General features: G+C 46.5%; 1 protein-coding gene across 1 annotated transcript in view; it reads left to right on the forward strand.

Annotated features, from left to right (window-relative positions):
* The window catches only part of LOC138581799 (baculoviral IAP repeat-containing protein 5.1-like), a 139760-nt gene that overhangs the window by 12966 nt on the left and 112835 nt on the right, over nucleotides 1-13959 (forward strand). The window lies entirely within an intron of this gene.

Below are 13959 nucleotides of genomic sequence, written 5' to 3' on the forward strand. Positions count from 1 at the left end.
TCAGCCAGTTGTTCGCATCCCATCTCTAGGATTCTGGGTAGCGTGATCCCGGGCTCACAGAAATTCTGTCAGCGTAGTTTGACTGAAGAGCACCCAATGGTTATTTGCAGTCTTAACTTCTCTTCCTCTTTAGTCCACGCATAGGTAGATGCAAGTCGCAGTAGGCGGCTGTGGTATGCATCCAGACTCTCGTCACCTTTTTTGCAATGCGATTGTTATTACGAATTTCTCATAGTCTGTATTGACCATCGGCATGAAATACTCCGACAAGGCTGCAGCTGCGTTCAATCTATTAGTTGGGCTCAACGTTTTAATATCTTGTGGACTGCAGGGCCAGCTGAATAAATTGGTGTGGACTTTTTGGCTGCGTCATCGTACTCTGCTGTGGCATCAAAGTGCATTTCCAGGTATTTGTGGCAGTTACCAGTGTGGGCCTAGACTGGCAGGGGCCCCATCAATGTCAAATTCAGAGTGAGGCTAAGGAGCCTTGTTGATCGAACGCCCTCCCTCAGGGTGGTGTTGCCGGCATGCCATCCTCCCCTTCAGACAGGAGGACGTGTAACCACTGCCCTTTGGGCTTGGACAGCTACAGTGCGCGCCCCTTGCTGGTGGGCTCACAGGCACTCCCGGGTGGAGGCGCAACCCTCTTACACCTGGCCAGGTGTTACCCCAGATGACTCGAGCGAGTGGGCGCCCAAGCACTCTCGCGATAGAGCAGCACACACTGTTGCACAACATGGGGTAGATGTATCCTTCCTGCCACCAACCCTACTGAGGAGTAGGCTAGTGTGGGGCAATGAAAATAAGGAAGTCTGGCGTGCAGACTCGAAAAAGGTTTCAAAATTAGTGGTGGGGTACCTCATAATAATGTGAGGGGACAGTAACTTTGAGCATGGCCCGTGCCTCTTATTGGCGGGATGGCGTTGGATGGTGAATCCCTCCAGACACAGCGAGTCTTTGCAAACGTCAGTGTTGGATAATATGCTAATTGCATATTAGCGTGCCCGCGCGCGTATCATCTGCCTCTCGTCACCATTTGTTGTGTCGTGCCTGTGGCCCATGAGCCGGGGCCACAGGCCAGACCGCACTGCGCAAAGTGACAGACACTGATTTCATTGTCATCGGTCCCCCACTTTTAACTGCCTTGATGGCGAGCATGGGGCCGTCTTTATTAGGGCACACCATGGCATGCATCGTTACAGCTTGTCTTCACGCCACATCACGGGACCAGTCATTTTTACTGTAAACGAATGATTACATTCCCCTTTCAAATCCTCACCACTCGCTTTGTAGAACATCTAATCTGCCATTTCCCATAAGCCTCGTCACTGCTGAAAACAGGATTTGTCAATTTGAAATTTCTTGTTGTCTTACTCATTTGAAATGTTAGTTAAACGAATTTGGCTGTAGAGTTAGTTAATTAGTGCGGCTACTGCCGGCAGATTTTAGAGGTTAAGGACGAAAGAAGCTACTTAAAACGTGGGGGACTTTTCAAACCAGATTTGGCAAAGCCAACATGTCTGCTAGTATGCGGATGACCGGCTAGTCCGATCTGGTGTAGGTGAGAGGGAAGACTGATGAGCCACAGAGGGGGAAGGCATGTTATTGAGTGGATCAATAGGTTGGTGTTAGTGGACGGATGATAGGTGAGTGAGTTTGTTTCAGTGCTCCAACTCGCCCTCCCCCCGCCCCTTTTATGGAGGGGAGCGGACTGTCAGTGATGTGGGCGGGACTGGGGCTTAGTTGTCAGTGGTGTAGGCAGAAATGCAGGGGCAGAGCAAGTTTCAATTGATGTGGGTGCCCTGAATATAGGATGCTAAAAAAAAGTGCTTTTTGGGAACATAAAATGACCACTAATTTATTAAACGTGTCTGTTCTAGTAATTCAAAGGTTCATTGCTTCTGAGCATGTAATACACACTTGGTCTGTCAGAATAGTCACCCTGACGGTAAAATATGTGCGAAGCATGAGCCATATATACAGCGTTGGACGGTTTCATTGTTTGAGCTTAGGCTGTTGAGCAAAGGACTACTTTCAGATGCAGAAACAACTCTCTCTCTATAGGTGTGATATGCAGAAAGTGCTGTAGCCCCACCACCCCCCAACCACAAGGAAGCTCTTTGCCCCAGACTGCTGCGTTCAGGAGACTCATGGCAGTCGAGGGGGCAGAGAGCCTCCCCAACCCGGGGCGTGCGGTGTGAGTGTGCGCTTTGTGTCTGCAAGAACTGCACTCCGGCAAGACCGTTTTAACCGGAGTACAACACCGTCTTGTTCCGGCCCAATTCCTCTGCTGGATTGTTTGCATTTTGTGGATGTCTCTGTTCCGCCTCCATCTTTCTCAATGTCGCTTGGCCACCCGCTCAGTGCCCGACCCTGGTTCTTGCACTTTGAAAATGCCTTCCCGCCCCAGCTTCCAATTTTGTCTTTCCCGTCATGTTTCTCTGTGGCATCCATTGCGTGCTGTGCACCAGACTACTGGAGCAGGAACTTAGTTCTGCTACTATAACTTTGTTGCTGTTAATAGTTTCACGACGGAAAAGACCCAAAGAAAATGGAGGAGGCAGCATGGTCACCGCTGCAGGGTCCTCACACAACTTGTTCCCCCCCCCAAGCCCCTGGGGAAAGGAGAGGGTACAGGGCGGAACGGCGCCAAAACACCCCGAAGCCCGCGAAGGGCAAAACAAAGGAAAGGGGCGGGGCAAGCCCCTTTATAATCAGCAGGGTCCAACTACAGAGACATCTTGCTCCGGCAGAAGGGCCCTACAGACTCGCCGTGCTGAAAGGATTTCGTGTGGATTTGTTTGTGTTGCTGTTCCTGAGGAAGTGTTGCTGTGGGCCGTTACAGATTAAGAAGGGTTCCGGTGATTGGGTGGGGGTTCCAGCAAAGGAGGATCGGCATTATGGCAAGGAAGGGGCATCGGGGTATGGAGCAGGGTAAATAGAGAGCGAGTGGGACTCTGCTGAAATGGGGACTCTGCTGAAATGGGGACTCTGCTGAAATGGGGACTCTGCTGAAATGGGGACTCTGCTGCGGGTATACCGAGATCGAGATAAAGTGAGGGCTGGTACAGCAACTATTACGTGCTCCGGTGGGGAGAGCGAGCTTCTAGATAAATAGCAGGCAGTGGTTGCAGCAGTTAGATGTTGAATTGGTGGCTAAATGTCATGCCAAGGGGAAGGGGCCTCAGGCTTTACTAGCTACCCCTTGCCTAGTTGCTTTTTGGCGGGAGTTAGCGGGTTAACCGCGTTATTTAAAACTGCACTCAGATGGCCACGGTCATGCAAAATGTTTGATGCTGGTTTCACATGTACACGTGCGTTAGCCGCGTTAACTCAAAAAACACGTGCACAAGCGGGGGGTGTTTTCTTGTTGCCGTATGTGGGTGGTTGGGCCTGGCCTGTGCGCCGTGCGTTGCCTTGGTTGATTTTAATGTAAAGGGGATGGCGAGTTACCCATGGGACCTCAATAGCTCGATGGGTGGAGCATCAGTCCACTGGAAGCCACACGCACGGCGTCAAGCAACTTCTCAGGCATGTGAATACAAAAGGGCAGTTTGGGGTACACGTCGATATCTGGCCTCCGGGACGCACACCTTTTATGCAAGTATTCTGTAGAAATGTTTATAATAAGCGCACCTGCGGGTTAACCCCCCTCCCTGGGGTATCTGGACACTTATCTACTGGCATTTACGCTCAGCTGCGCATTTTATACATGCGGCAGCGGCCATTGCAGAATGAGACGGGGGAATAGACGTTTTTGCAGGCCTTTTGCTACTGGCTGCCTACTTGTTATGAACATGATAGCCGTGTTGATTAAGTCTCCCGGGCAGGGGACAAATTATGTGGTGGAACTGCAGTCTTTGAGGGAGAAAGGTCCACCTTGTTAGGTTACATGCACGGGGCATGTACAGCCCCCCCCCCATATGCGTACGATGTTGTGAAGTAAGTTCTCGCTTGTGTTCCCCAGCTGGTGTGTGGGCAGCTAAAGTGGGGGTGGTGAGCACGCCAGCGTAGCAGCTCGTCCATGGACACCGCCCACACCAGTTTGAAAACCAATTTGGCCATATGGACTACACGAGGGGGGGTTATTGCCAGGAACTGGAATGAGATGCTTTGCTCCAAAGCATCTGGGCGAGGAGTGGGGCCCGTGACTTCTGGGCTGCGGGGCGGCCAGGTCAGGGGTTGATGGAGTGGGCATCCTTCGGCCGTAGCTGCCAGCAGGCACAAGGGAGTGAGTTTTGGTCTGTGTAGGGATGCGACGGGGAGCTAGGTGAGTTTGGGCATCTTTGGGGACAAACGAGATAATGTGGGATGAAGCGGTAGCGCTGCCCATTGTTCAGCGAGTATCCTGTTCCTCCCACATGTTATTTGGGATGCTAAGCAGACCAACAGCTTTCAATTTTGGAAACTCTAGCTTGTCAGCCTCCAATTAGGTGGGGCGATGTTTACGATGAAAGTCAGCAATTCCATCTTGAAGTGCGAGCCATACCTGGGTTTTGGCATAGTGTCTGGTAGTTCATTAATTAGTAGTTCACAAAGTCACACCTGATTTGTATTGTACACTTGCCCACACTGAGTTTGGGCCAGCCATGGCTGGCTGTGTGTATTCTCCTCTAGACTACTTTTCTCTGCTGTAGTCAGCGGTACAGAAGGCTGGGAAGTGTCTTTCTTTGACCCTTTCTGAGAGGTTGGGTAACCTCCCTCTAGCCCAGGAAGCTCTCATGAGCGCCCTGAGAAAAGAGCTTCAAAGTGGCACACGTTAAACAAAAGGCCAGCCTTACACTGGGATGTTGCGTTCCAAAGGGCCTTTGAATTTGCAGGTTTGGGAAGGAGGCAGGATTAGACTGAGCAAGGGTTCCTCCATCTTGGTTTTCTGTGGGCTTATCCTTCCTTCCTGTCTCGCCTCCCCTCATAGCCAAGCCTGTTGAGTAGGATGCAAGAAGGCAAGTCACTTGTTACCTAAACAGGGATTGGACACCGTAAATCGGGCTTACTTTTACCCATTCCCTTGGGCCTTTTACCTCTACATGGAAAGACATCAATCACTCCTTCCTTGATTCGTTCTTGACCTTGTAGGACTCTTAAATTTGTTTTGGACCCTTTTTGGGTAGCAGTCCTTTCCGAAGTCCTACAGTAGTGCAGTGAAGGCAGGTAATCCACAAGGTCTGCTCCTTACCCATCCCCAGGGCACATTGGGGTGAGCTGCGGTTGGACCAAGGCTAGCAAGCCTCCCCGTGGTGGGAGTGATGTGAACAAGAACCAATGATCAATCGGCACCAGAAGAAATGAAGCAGCTGAGCGCCTGCACTATACAGGGTTGGACCATCATTGATGTGATATGGCATTAATAACGTGCCTATACACAAGTGTTTCAAGGCGCGACGAGGCAAGGGAGGGGAACAGAGGGAAGATGGGAGACCATGATCCTACTAGGTCAGGTGTCATTCAGATCGCACGTGCATGGGGAAGGGGACAGTGCAGTATATGGGATAATAGAATAAATAAACCGTAAGTAAAAAGTGCTGGAAGTGGGACTGTAGGGATACAGAAAACGGTCCCCAAGTGCGGGGGTTGCCAGAAGGCAGTGCAGGTATGCGACTGACTGGGGAGGGGACCTGGGCCAGAGGGTAGAGGGTGGCCAGGTAACCAGTTGTCTTGCTTGCCAAGTGTGCACGGACAGTTATTTATCACCAGTACATTGCAGAGCAAATACTTTGAACGCTGGTAGGCAGAAGCAATGACTCACACCCACACTCTCAGTTGGAGAATAAGTGCTCTTATACAGCTATTTATTCATAGTTAAGCATACATAAAGCAATAAGTGGTAACACAGAAATAAATCACAGAAAAGATAATAAGCTAACAAAAATACATTACCATGGGCGTAACTGAATTCCTCACCTCGCCAGAAGCGGCTGGAAGACCCCGGTAACAACCAGGCTGAGAGCACAACGGCCCACATGTATTTCGGAGCAAAGCGTCCCCCCTCTGACTGAGGTCTTTGTGTTTTTCCGCCTGACCTTTCCAGAGCCCTGCATTATATGCCCTCCTCAAAGGGGTGGACATTTCTCACACCTTCTGGCATTAGCGATTGTGCGTTGATGAGCAACCGTTGGTTGCCGGCTGCGTCGACCGAGGGTAACCCCAAGGAGCAAAGTGCTTCTCTCTCCTAAAGCACCACGGAAAACGCGTCAATAACTCCTCTTCAACCTTGGCACGGGCATAGCAAACCTTATCTGGTACCAGCCGGCACCTGCAGATTCTATCCTCTCCGAGCTCCGTGTCCCTGGACGAGCCATGCAAACCAACACAAGCAACGAATAACGCTGAAAACATGTTTTTCAGTGAAATACTGCTAACCAAGCTGAAAATCTGTGTACAAGTGCAGCTTCCGCTGAGGCATGGAATAAATATCCATTATGGCTCTGAGTGCCCCCAGAATGCACTGCGCACCAGCGCCCTATTTTAGCTCCAGCATCACAATCCACCCTTGGATATTTACCTTCCATAGCCCAGTGGCAGAGGAGCTGGTCTCTGAAACTGACAAAACATTAGAACTAAGTTGCGAATGCATTGAATAAAATAACCAGCAATTATAATAGCTAATATAATACAAATGCAAGCAAAGGCGTAACGCAGTGTACCCCCAACATCAGGAATCCATGAAAATAACCAATCCCACCAATTCCCAGTACGAGCTTGAGACAGTTGGGGATATTCAGTCCCTCAAACCTCGAATATGACTTTCGTTGGATTGTGAATGGTCACTCAGATTAAAACAACACATACCTTCAACTGCGTTACAACCCAAGTTATGTTTCAGCAATAGATGATAAACAGCAGCCCTGTTTTGCAAAGCTGTTTTTCTAATAACTTTGCTATCAAGGAGCAACTCTTCTAATGCTCGAGGTATGATTACGTCCTTTTACCACTAAACATTTGATTAAAGATTTATAACCTCCAGCAGCTTACCCCCAAACTCCCACCAATGACGGGGCCAATGCTAATACCTCATCCTCTGATAACAAATGCACCTTTGAATCACAATTTGGAGATAGACCCAAAGATTCGAAAGTTGATCTTTTGCTTCGATATGTTGCCTGGTGTAAAGGAAACATCAGCCCTAATCGAGTTAAGGCACATGGACCTCAAGAAATGTTATCTGGAATGTATGTGTATGTGATATTGTCACATGAGAAAAGCCATTCTATTGGATGTTTTAAGACTAGCCGCTACCACTGTGTGATTGCAGGTCATGGTGTTATTCACATTGGCACATGTGCTTGGAACTCATGCACACAATCTCTTCTCAAATGCAGCTTGATTTTCCTGTTTGGTTAAATTCAGCTGTTTGCATTTGCCAATTTCTCTTGCATTGCAGGTCATGATGTAACACACATCGCGTTGGGAGATGTTAAAGGTTATAAATCGTGTCAAGTTTTTCCACGTGCGATCTGTTTCCTGGCAAATCCTGCATTACTCATAAACAGACTGCCTGACATCGCAATCCTGTACCGCAGAATCATTGTGCATGATGCCGAAAATGTGCCTCAAGATTGGAGCCGGCGTCGGCACCGCTACTAAACAGGTAGTCGGCAAAGCTTCTGCACGATGCACGTCAGTTAGGCAGAAATGGGAGATGTTCAGGACGTACTGAGCGAGATACGTCCACATGTTCTTGGTTTGGGCAATCATCGGTGCATGTCGCCGTCGCCCTAAAGACCGCTCTTGCATAGCTGAAATCAACTTTGTTTGCGTTTGCACCTGACGTGTTATCCGCATTCCACAAATCCAGTTCTTCGGTCTGGATGGCTTGTCGGCATCAGCATTGGGCTGCTTTCAGACATCATTGCTCGTCATCAGTTTCCCAGGGATCACTGGCACAGATGTGACATTTCTCACTGGTTGCAGCTTGCCGTTTGACTCTCCCAAACGTAGCCCATTTAGTCCCACAATTACACCAGCCAGACACAGGATCTACAAAGCAAACCCATAAAAGAGATCTCTTAAAGTAACATATGTCTGCAGGCACATGCCATTTTCTTTGCCGGGTTCCATTACTAAGACTACCTGGTCTTTGCCTGATGTATTGACATCTGCGGGCACCAGTGGACCACTTTGGCTTTCGACCCACACCTTTGCACCCGGTACCATACTGTCTGAAGAGCCAAAACCACAATCCCCACAAGTAGTTAACACTCTGGGAGGCTCCCCCTTTTTGATCATGAACAATAAACTGGGCCACTCGGTTGCCCTTATGAATTGGTAACACTTGGTCTCCACTATTCATTAAGATGACATTGATCTCGCCTTGGTAATCGTCGTCTCTGACCCCTCCTAGCACTTGAACCCCCTTCATTGCTAATCCAGATCTAGGGGCAATACATCCCATATGTTATGGAGGAATTTGTACTCCAATCCCTGTTTCAATCACAACGATCCCTCTCGGGTCTAATCTGATTTCTTCATGAGAATGCAAGTCTACCCCTGATGATTCTGGGGTCACTCGATAGGGAGCTAAAGAACCTGGGGTAATTTCCCAGTACAATAGGGTCTCTCTAACTGAGTTGGGTTGAATCTGTAAAGCGGGAGTCATTAATCGCAACAATGGAGTCTCATGATTATTCACTGGCCTATTGTTTGGTGTTTGGTAGAGGGGGCAAAAGTTATGGGGGGGGGTCCCAAAACATATTTTTTCCGCATAGACTGAATGGAGGAAAAACTTTGAGCATGCCTACAGGTGAAACTGTTGGACGGATTTTCACCAAATTTGCGGCAGGGCCTTGGTCTGGAAAGCGTGCTTTTGTAAATTTGGTGACAATCCGTCCAGTAGCTTCCTTTTTAAAACGACCAAAAAAATGAGTGTTATCTATGTCCGCTTCGCGGTCACACTTCCCTGTTCGCTCCGCAGACAAGGTACTGATTGGCCAGGGGGTGGCGTCATGACCGCGGAAACGTAACGTCTTACCCGATTGGCTGCAGAGAGCCGTAATGTGCGTCAGATTGTGTGGATGCGCCTGACCTCTTGGATCCCAGGACAGAGCGGTCGCTAGCAGAGCCCAAATGTTTCCGAAACTGTTTTTCTGTCCTAAAGTGTGTGGGGAGGTTTACAGCATAAGAGATGGGTTACATAATGCACTTGTTTGGCCGACAGTTGTTAATGATCTATTCTCCATGAGAATTGCTGTTATAGGAACCTACTTTGATCTCCTACAGTGCTTGAGGGGGGTCAGATAGTTAGAAATGGGTGTAATACTGTACTTGTTGGTCAACTGGCGTTGGTGATGTATTCTCTATGTGCACCTTTTTTGGGATTTTGTACATGCAGAAAGTGAGGGATCTAGTAAGGGTAGTGTTTTAGTCCATGCTGTGGCCAGGTACCTTTTTAACTGATGTGAGAACATGTGTGGTGTTAGCAACTGCTGCAATTGTACATATCTGTAGTACATTTCCAATTTAGTGTGGATGTGCTATTGATTACTACGCTGTCATGGGTGTGACATACTGCGGTGGTTGTGGCCAGGGGCTAGAGTCTTGGATGAATGGCCGTAGGCCTAAGGCCATACTTCCAAGACTCTAGCCCCAGGCCACAAACACTGCGGCTTGTCAGAGCAATGCATACACCTGCACTATTGATTGCCGATTACATGGTTGTATGGAGTGTGTACAGTGTTGGGAGCATGGGCAAAGGCCATGCACCCAGAAACGACATTATACGCAGTGATGTCATAAGCCAATGTACCCCCATACATTCTCATACTTATGGCCTTATTCCACATGCCTAGGTCCTGCACACAACCGCTACTGCATATCACACAGGTACGTTAGTGGATGTGTTCTTATGGTGTGGTTCCTGTTTGCTTAGGAGGAGCACTTTTTGGGTGCCTTGCACATCTCTCCCCCTTGGACGATTCCTCACCAAAGTTTGTGAAAAACAAATATATCAGACGCTCTGCTTTTCCTTGCACATTTTCATGATGTGTAGTGCAGCTGGTGGAAGGCTATAAGCGGGATCGTTCCTCACAATGTGTCTTTTCAGCTTAGACTGATTGGGGGAAAAAGTTTGTGCCCTCTAATGGGAGCACAAACTGAAAAAGTGCAAGTTTTTGTGTCTCCTAATTCATACGTTTAAATGGAAGTTCGTCCTTACAGTACCATTTGCGCGCACTGGGTGTGGTTGAAAATGTTTTTGGAATACTATTGCCGTCAGACTGGAGTCCTAAGTTTTCAAACCTACGCCAACATCTGCACTCTTGCTAGAAACAACGATTCCTTTGTGTATTAATTTGCACACTATTTTGAATTTCTTTGAAATCACGCGACGTAATAATTTTTTATTTGTCCATTCATTTTGCTTCCCAACCTTCATTATCGCCTTCCTGTTTAGTTCGCATTTTTTTTCCTCTTACGGTGCATGCAGATTTTCAGCCTTTGTAGCCTGTTACGTCATTTTCACATGCTCATTAGGACGTTTTCAGTACAATGTTATGTTTGACCACTAATATTTGTGTATGACTTTGCACCTTTTTTTTTGTGTCTTTTTGGCAATCTTTTGGTCCAGGTTGCTTATTGATAAGTATTTTCCTGTAACTTTTCACCCCCTAGATATATATTGCCGTACTATCCGTGCCACGGCTTTCAGATGCCAAGTGTAGGCTTCTTCGGACGGCAAGTAAAGTGCTTGTGGCCGATTGCCTGTCCATAACAATTATGTGGGATGACACCCTAATTCCGCTTTGTCCCTACGCTGAACCCTCTATTCGGAGCAACATCACGTCCTTTATGGTGCTGTAGGCCGCATTTCATGATGCCTTCTTGGAAATCACTGTGTACACAAAGCGCCTACTTTATCGGAGAACCCAACATTTTTGTATGCGAACCAACCCACTTGTTCCTCTACATAAACATTTGCAAATCTGCCCTTACAACTATTGTTAACGTTGCTTTGAAAATGGCATTACTCCGATGGTTCTCTGACATTTTGCTGTTAAATAAACCTACTGTATGAACTCTAAAATGTTCACGTTTGTTTTTACAATGCAGTGTATTATTTCGATATTCTTAGTGTGCAACTCGCTGTACCTTTATTTACAGGTCCTGCGTCACGTCCTTTACTTGTGTTTTTGGCAGCCTACCATTGAAAGGGAAGAGGGACTACGTACATAATAACCACCTTCCCTTTCTATGGCGGCCATATTGACAAAGATTTTTCTTTTGTACTCCGACCCGCCAAAACCGCCACAGATTACCCACGTAATCTTTCTTTTAATTACCATATGTTTTGCAAATTTACACTATTACTGGCAAGAATTATCTATGTATTCCACTGAGATATATGCATTAAATGGAGTGTATGCACATTTTTTTATTTTATTGTTCCTTTCACTGTGACCCGATGTCATTACCGCATTATTACGTCTGTTTACGGGAGGCTTTAATTTTTGGTACGGCAGCTCATAAACCTTTTGATTACGGCAATGCGCAAAGAGGCACCAAACGGTAATATGGGTCGGTAGATGTACGGCGCCAACTTTTGTGCCTTTGTCATTTGTACGGTAGCGCCACTGTTTCTCATGCTGCATCATTACAGAAATGCGACTGTTTCTTAGGAAGGCAAGATGTCTTTAGCTGATGTCATTTTCAGATAAGTTCAACTTTTGCTAAAGATATATAATGTGTCGTGGATTGCTAATTGCCGCATACCAATACGTGTTGGCATTGTGTAAAGGAAGTGTTGAAGTTGGGCGTTCCTACATCCATACCAAATGTATTTCCACACTGTGCAGGTGGCATACGTGTTACTGGTAAGTGTGTACTGCTTCTGGGAACATGCTACCGTTCTGTATGCCCGCATATTGTCATGTTGCTTCTTGCTAAAGGAACGTTACGGTTAGGTTGCCCTACTGATAATCTGTGTCAATCACTACAACATATTTTTATAACCCGCACGTTCTGCTTAAATTGAGCTACTAAAAATCTTTAAAATTCACTAAAAAAAAAAAAGTTAAGGCGATGTTATGATTAAGTTGCCCTACCAAAAATCTGTGGGCTTCCAATAAAAAATGTATTCGCACATCCCATTATGGTTGGAAATAAAAACCGAAAAACCCCTGAAATTCGCCAGTTATGGTCGGCTAAGCACCCATACCTGCCCTCACCACTCTGCACTGCTAACACTAGCCCCCAGGACATGGGAGATGGCATCACAAATGTCATTGATGACATGATATGTTTAGGTTAAGTTTTGTGGATAATATGGCCCTGGGGAAGTTGTAAGTGCGCACCTCTGCAATAAAGAGGGACCTTTGTTAATATGTGCAGTATATGGACGGCTGCAGCCGTGTGGTTAGGCTGGTTATTTTCCACTATTACCTATATGGAAAATATGTCTTGAGAAATGCTAGGCTCACAGACTGCACTCGTGCAAACATAATGGAACACAGTTGTATTGGTTGGTAGGGTTTTGGATTGTAAAGTAAAGATGAGAAGCAATTTCTGAGTATGTAAAGTAAAGTTCCTTTATTTAAATACAGCAATAAACAAATGTATTAATACATTATCTCAACAATAGACCATTGTATTCCATACATTGTCTGCATACATTTGTGTATTAGTTTCATACGTTATTCCATTTTGACATTTATATGAGTAACTTTGTCACGCCATAGGTTAGACAATTGCATTCATGAAAGAAAACTCTTCGTCACGCCAACACGTGTTTCAACCTAACTAGGCAGTCTTCAGGGCGTAATGGCAGTGATAATTGGCACAACTAGCACTTATGTTCTATTTGTTAGTAATTCTTTTGCAAAAAGGGAGCCTGACTATATGTTCGGCTGTCGGAGTATCTTTGGAATCCTACTCCTGGATTAAGTTCGATAGATTCATAGGCGGATCGGCATAGGTGTGTTGCGTTTAGGCCAGTTGTCGGCTCAGTTCTGATTCACGGACTGGTGTCAGAACTGAGACGAATACGGCATGAATATATGAAGCTGCTCAATGATGGCGGACTACCTATAACTGAAAAGCAATATATATATACACCAGACAACTGGCCTAAACGCAACACACCAATGCCGTTCTGCCTATGAATCGATCAAACTTAATCCAGGAGTACAAGTTTGTACTCGGTCTCAGACTACCCGGACAGTACTTTTACGGGACCACCTCCATGCACTGGCACACCAAATCCAACCACTGCAATGCTCTAACAAAGATTATTCCTTTCTTAGCAAGTAGTAGGCTGTCTTCCTCACCTTCCTCAACCAATACTGTAACCACACCGCCTACTTCTGTGGGACACAAAATGCTACCAGCTACCTTGCAAGCAATAAAAGGGTCCGTTGATCCATATCTTTCGAGACAACAGTCCTCTGTATATACTGCAACACAGCACCCTCAAACAAATAAATGCGGGTACGCTACGCCAAACACTGTACGGTGTGCGCGCGCGAGTCTGCTCCTAAATCACACGCCCATCAAACATACTATTCATAAGAATAAGGAAAAGCACTTAACTCGCTGCCGAGCAGCAGAGAAAGAGTATGTGAAGGGACACTGTGGTCATGGACAAGGACTATACTGATTCGTTAAGTTTGTCACATGATCAATTTGAGGACCAATAATATCAGAACTACCGAAGACTAGTTTTTAAAAACTTTTTTATCATAAATATTATTGGTTGTACGTTGCTGCTGAAGTAATAAAATGGAAAGAGAAGCATAATCCGAGCCTCCGGTCTTGACATAGAATTTAGGCTTTGTCGTACACAGGATTTCGCCGGATTTTGATCTTCTGGTGGCCATCACAGTTGCTGGTTCCCTTTTCTAATCTGGGTACCTGCGCATTTCTCCATCTTTATTTTCATTACTATTTTGCGCTGTTGTTGCACCCGAAAAAACATTGATTCTTTTTACAATTTTGATCTTGTTTTCAATGTTATAGGAGCCAGGTGCAAGC

This window comes from Ambystoma mexicanum, chromosome 3q (assembly GCF_040938575.1).
Source record: "Ambystoma mexicanum isolate Mex_15411 chromosome 3q, UKY_AmexF1_1, whole genome shotgun sequence".
Lineage (NCBI taxonomy): Eukaryota > Metazoa > Chordata > Amphibia > Caudata > Ambystomatidae > Ambystoma > Ambystoma mexicanum.